Source organism: Callorhinus ursinus, unplaced genomic scaffold, assembly GCF_003265705.2.
Source record: "Callorhinus ursinus isolate GAN/ISIS: 27379988/994484 unplaced genomic scaffold, GSC_fseal_2.0 scaffold37, whole genome shotgun sequence".
Classification (NCBI taxonomy): domain Eukaryota; kingdom Metazoa; phylum Chordata; class Mammalia; order Carnivora; family Otariidae; genus Callorhinus; species Callorhinus ursinus.
In genome coordinates this window covers 9877422-9883915 of record NW_027397099.1, presented here as the reverse complement: position 1 = coordinate 9883915, position 6494 = coordinate 9877422, and positions in this window count along the sequence as shown.

Below are 6494 nucleotides of genomic sequence, written 5' to 3'. Positions count from 1 at the left end.
CTCAATCATTCAAACCAGGGATAAAAGGAAGAGAGACACATTTAAATTTACCTTAACTTTCATAGACATCAATCCTTACAAAACATTTCAGGGAGAAGAATCAATAAACTGTTTTCTCTGAAGGGTAAACTGAGGCTTCAAGAGTCAACCTGTACCCATGGGCAGGAAGTTCATTTATGATTGAGCTGAGATTTACCTCAGACTTGTCCAAATCTAAAGTTTTGACTACTTCTACCAGAATAAAGCAAGAGGAGGCTATATGCTACTGAAGAAGCCATTGGATATTAGTGTAAGATCTGCTACGTAGCTGGTTTCTACTTCATACATTTGATATTTGTTATGGTTATGTTGTCACAGTGGCTTCCTGGTGATTTTCTATCTCTCATTCAACTGGGACATTTTGTCTGTGAATGATCTCTTCTACTAAAGCAGTTGGTACCTACAAGTTTAAGTGCATCCGTGTATAATTTTAATATGCAGGGCCACTTCCTCTCTGCCACTAACCCCTTCTCCTCTCGAATTATGCAGGTGGCTGACACCTACCACTGCAGCAGTTACTTGTATTAAATTGAGAAATAGTCACAGGTCATAAACCTCCCAAATAAATTGTGCTCAAATAAGATGTGCACAGAAACTCAAGTTCTAGATCATATTTATTTCCAAGTTGTACTGTGTTCACAACATTTCCTCTTGTTCCTGTAATGAATCCTTATTTGTTTAATGATAGTGATTAGATGCCTTAAATTACCAGAAATAAAATCCATTTCCCTCAGCACTGGGCATATATATGAGAACCCTCAGTTGTGTATTCTCCAGGCTCTTTTTATAATGGTGCTAAATACATATAAACAAGCATCTGTTCCAGGAATTTAAATGTTGTATCCTTATGTACTACATGTATATTAAAAACAGAATGTGTTATTTAAAATATTAGTTATGTTCATGGATTAGAATCTTTATTTGTGACTAGCTAACACATAAAGATCACCAAGTGAATACTGCAGAATACACTCTCTGATTCAAATAGGCATATTATCCATTTGACTCTGTCTGTTTTATATCTATTATTTGGGATTATGGTACAAATACTTAGAATCTACATCTATAAGAGGTCACACCTCTTCTTGCTTTAGGTAATTTTCAAGAAAATAACTACTTTTTCTTAAGCTACCCAGAAACTCAAGTACAATTTTGACATTTGCTGCCTTGAAATAATGGTGCTGATTGTAATTGAATTTAGAATAGAAATTGAAAATTAAAATGACAAAAAAGAAGGCCCTGCAGTTCAGAAAAATGTATATAAAATAAGGTCATAAAAGGAGAGAAGAGTTGGAACATAGTACGCTGACAATTATTTTAGAAATAAAATGTTAATATGTGTAATAGAGGCATGTATTCTATGTACGATGAGGTGACTCTTATCCTGCTATTTTGGGTGCAGTGACATTTGATGTGTAAGATATTAGAAGGAACATGAACTAAACTCTTCAAAATAAGAAAGGTCAGTATATAGACATTATCTGAGATTTCTTTCATTAATTTTACCGCTTACAAATTCAAGTGGGATTGCAGAATAAAGCCAATTTTAGAGACATGCCATTTGACCCAAGCCCCTCAAAAATGATAATATTTAACCTCTATCTCCAATCTATATTAAAGTGCTTTGCCCTTGAATTAGCCAGTAAATGGCTTTCATTCTCTCTTCCATCTTGTGCATTTTTGTAGGCATATACTAAATGCCTATGGAACGGAATACTCTATATTGAAGATTAGCCTTTGGATGATAATTAAGTGAATGATACACCAACTTATAAATTAATATTTACATTGAAATAAAATAGGTAGTTTTATCCATAATGACAGGTACTCTGTAATTTGTCTATTCAGTTCATTTAAAGATCTTGTTGGCTCTCAGAAACAAACAAAAATCATGTTGGCTCTCTTTTACTGTGTAACAAATTACTATAAACTTAGCAGTTTAAAACACTGTAAATTTATTACTTCATAATTTCCATAGGTCAGAAGTCCAGGCACAGTATACCTGGATTCTCTGCTCATATAGTTTCAAAAGATTATAATCAAAGTTTTGCTATGACACAGCTCACATGAGACTCACTGTCCTACTTCAAGCTCATTTAAGTTGTTGGCAGAATTACATTCCTCCTGGTTGTAATACGAGGTACCATTTTCTTGTTAGCTTTTAAACAGGGACAAAATCTCAATTTGTAAGGCTGCCTGCTTTCCTCGCCAAACAGCCTCTAAAACCAGTTCACAGCAACATTGTTGGCTTTCTTCCAAGCCAGGATAAATATTTACCTGTAAGGTCTTCAGGGAGGACCAGCTGGAGGAAAGTTGTCAAAGGGCTCACGTGTTAGGTCAGCCTCACCCAGCATAATCTTTTTATCTTAAGGTCACAAAAGCCCTGCCCAGCAGTACCTAGATTAGTGTTTGATTGAAGAGATGAGATAACATACATATACCCTTGGGGCCTGGATCTTGGGGGATAGTTTAGAATTCTACATAACTCAAAAAATACAAACGAAGGCTTTTTATGTAGCAAAGAAGCAGCATTATCTTGAATGATCAAAAACTATGTGTGGGCTTAGACTACCTTGGGTTAACATTCAGGCTCTTGGGAAAAACTCTTTACCTCCCTAAGAGCAAAAGTTCATTTCCCATATAGATAGGATATCTATACATGTTGGTTTACCCAGGAAAGTTCTAAATTACCTCTGTTTTTCTGGAGATAGTAACAGTCTTCTCTTTTATTCTAAAGTGCAGCCATGTTTGGATAATAAATCACATGGTATACTTCCATGGTTAATGAGAGGATATAATATGAAAATGTGCATAAAATCCTTTAGTATGTTTGCCTAATAAAAGGAACTCAAAAACCATTAATATAGGTGCCCCTTTTTCATCAGTCTGGACTTGTGTAAATGCCATTGTACAAAGGATTTATGTGTATAAACACTATGACATGTTCAATGATAAATGTAAAGAGATAAATATAAAATAAGAACCTAAGACAGGCTCATGAGTTATGCTTAAGAATTTCAGAAAATTAGGAAACCAAAATCAAAAGCCAAAGTTATAAGTAAATCTGTGTTGGAAATACAAAATTGAAGTGATCAAATTTTGGGGGTGATGGTGGGGGAAGCTATGTAAGAGTTCTTAGAAGAGAGAATTGAAATGATTCTAAAAAGATAAATATAATTCTCATCAATGAAAAAGAAAAAGGGAGGACAGTCTAGTTCAAAAACAAATAGATAAATAAGTAAATAAATAAATCCCAGAGAATGGATCAGAAATTATATGTGGATAGAACACAGGATGATAGATGGAGCCAACAAAGTGAAGTTCATTCCAAATAATAAAGGTTTTTGACAGCTGGGCAAGGAGTTTATATATTTTTTAATAGGTGATTGACACAATCACAGCATGTCAAATGATTTTAAGGGATAAGGATTGAAAGAGGGAACAGGGTCAGAAGAAAATGCCAACAATTTGAACAAAAATAATGGAATCTTGAGTTAAGACAGTGGTGGCTTAAAGAAGGAGGAAAGGACATAAATGCAAGAAATGGAAGAACACACACACACACACAAACACACACATCAAAGCAGTATATGATGAGCAGAAATATCAATCACTTATAGCATGGATGAAGGGATCTATTAAATAAAAGTTGAGAAAGGTGTCAAAGTTAGGTAGTACAAATACCAAGATTTAAGTTATCAAATTTACAAAGAAAATTGCTCAGTTAAGGAGACTATAGCCAGGCATATAAATTATTACTGGAGTAAAGCGACCAAAAAAGGTGGAAGACAGCAGAGCTGAGTATGGTTTGTACTTTATTACACTGAAGAGTTAGTGAAACTAAAAGCATAGAAAAAATCTGACCAGGTAGAGATAAAGGTGGCCTTTTAAATGAGCGTATTTCTTATATCTGATTGCTGTGTTCATGTCAACAGAGCTCCTGTTTTATGGTGTAAGTACTATAATTACAAAAATTAAAGCAAGTAAGTAATATACTGATTAGACATATGGCCACATCTTGTCTAGTTAGCTCCATCTTGGGAAAAGTTTTGTGGAGAAGCTTAAAAAAAAAAAAAAAAAAAAAAAAGCATGGCACATGGAGCATTGAAAGAAAGACTGTGACCCCGGAACCTCAAAGTTAATATACATATATATGTGTGTGTATGTACATATATATTTAATGTTTAGATATATCTCTGTTAATGTATATATGGTTTAATATATATTTTACATGCATATATATACATATATTATACATATGTGTGTGTGTGTAGTTTTCCTAGTGTCCCATCAGTTCAACTAGCTAATAATCAAGATGATAGAGGAGCTAGATTACAGGGAAAAGCCCAAGACAATATCTGTGTGGATGTTAACCTCAACTTGGTACAACCTAGAAGTCTGTTTCTTGGATTACTTTTTTCTTACTTTAGCCCTAGATGTTTGGGCCCACCTAGAACAGAGTTGAACAGAGTCACCACTATGCATATTCTCATGTTAAGTATTCTCTCTGTTTAGCTTACTATTTTTCACCCCATTACTTCCAGTGATCTAGGGAGAGTATAGGTTTCAGCAGCATTCTTGACTGCTTTTTTAATACTCCTAGGAAGTGTAATGGTCTCCCTCTGCATCTGGTAACTGATACCATTAATTAGACCTGACAAATTAATGATAGGCTATATTAACCACATTTGTCTAAGCATTACACAGATATCTCCTGCTTCCAGTGGGAATCATTTAGACTAAAGGAAAATATTTAGAATCCTGGATTCACCAGTAAAGTCAGGTTTCCTAATCACAGAAGTATCACAAATAGTTTTTAACAAAGAGATAGGCTGAAGTTCATTGCATGCATTTCAACCAAAAGCAGCAGACCAGCTGGTTTGAAATCTCATCTGAATGGTTAGAAATCATCAATAGTTCCCCATTATATCTTAGCCAGAAAAGGCACTTCACATTCTGCCTTTCCTAACCTATATCTATTTCCTTTTACAAATTATCCCAGTCTAGTTAAATTATTTGCTTCTTCATGTCTTGAAGGGTAATATCCATTTGAAATTGATTTTATCCAGACAGGCTAGGTTTGGCTGGAGCTGCTTGTTTCATCCTTTATATCATGAGAGTGGACAAAGCAAGGAATATACAACTCCAGTCTTATATTGTTCCAATGTCAATAAATAGGGGGTAATCTGGGTAGAAAAGCTACAAGGCACTGATCCTTCATTCAAACTACCTCTTAGGTGCTATGCCAAAACCTGGGTATCTAGGTCACATAGCAAGGGACAATCCCAGCATGCAGAGATTCCCAACTCTCTTCTTAGACATTAGGTCATTTAAGGAGTGGAGATGGAAAAACTAGGGAGAGAAAGCACAGCCTCAGGTTCTGGGGAATTTTGCCTTAAGAACAGAGAAGTCAATACAGAACTGGGTTACACAGAAAGCATAGTCACTTAGCTGAAACCACATTAGAATCTGTTATCTTCCAATTTGCCCTAAGGTCAGAGCTAGATCAACAAGTCTTACAATCTAGTACTAACTTCACGGCTAAGCAGTGGAGGACTCATGCATCAGTGAATGATCATATTATTTTACTTCTATAGGTAGCCTGGACACAGAACTCCCTAAGAACAACAGAGCTGAGGAGTGTAGTGATGGTCTCAAGCATTTAACCACAGCATTCAAAACACCCCTCTAAATTCATCACCTGCATTGGAGGGAGGTAGGAGAAACAAAAACGAGTTAGTATCAAACAGTACAAGTTGTGTGATTAGAGGGAATTCTTTTCAGTGGTACTCACAGACCAGTGGTAAAGTTCTAAAAGAGGTTGCAATTCAAAATTTTCAGTATCTCAATCAATCTAATTTAGGTCATGGGGATCCAGAAAGTATGCGTAGGTTTAAATGTATTCACTAAAAGAAAACACACAAACAAAATACCTTTTCTCTTCTGTAAAATGGGGACATTAATACTGATAACATGGAATTAAGATGACTGTTAACTAAGAGGATAAGGAAGGGACAGTGGAAAACGATATTGATGCTGTATCTCTTCCATCTCACCCCCCAGGCGAAGCTGCATTCACCTTTAACTGTGATAAGGTGTTTTCCACATGCTGGCAGCTTCCTAACTCAAGTGCCTGCATCTCTCCTCTTCTCTGCCCAAGAATTTTCTCCCAACATCCCTGGGCTATGCTAAATGAAAGCAGTTCTCTATTTTGAAATGTGAGAAATTAACACCCAGGGGGCAACCCTTTGCCATTAGAAAGTGGGAATTGGTATATAAATAGCCCAGTTTCCAGTCCTATGAGTCTATAGTTCTGAGCATGCTCCATACCATTTCTCAACAGGTCCTCAATGTCTTTGAGCTTAACTAACATACCTTCTATTACCTTTCTTTCTTTTCTTTTTCTTTTTCTTTCTTTCTTTCTTTCTTTCTTTCTTTCTTTCTTTCTTTCTTTC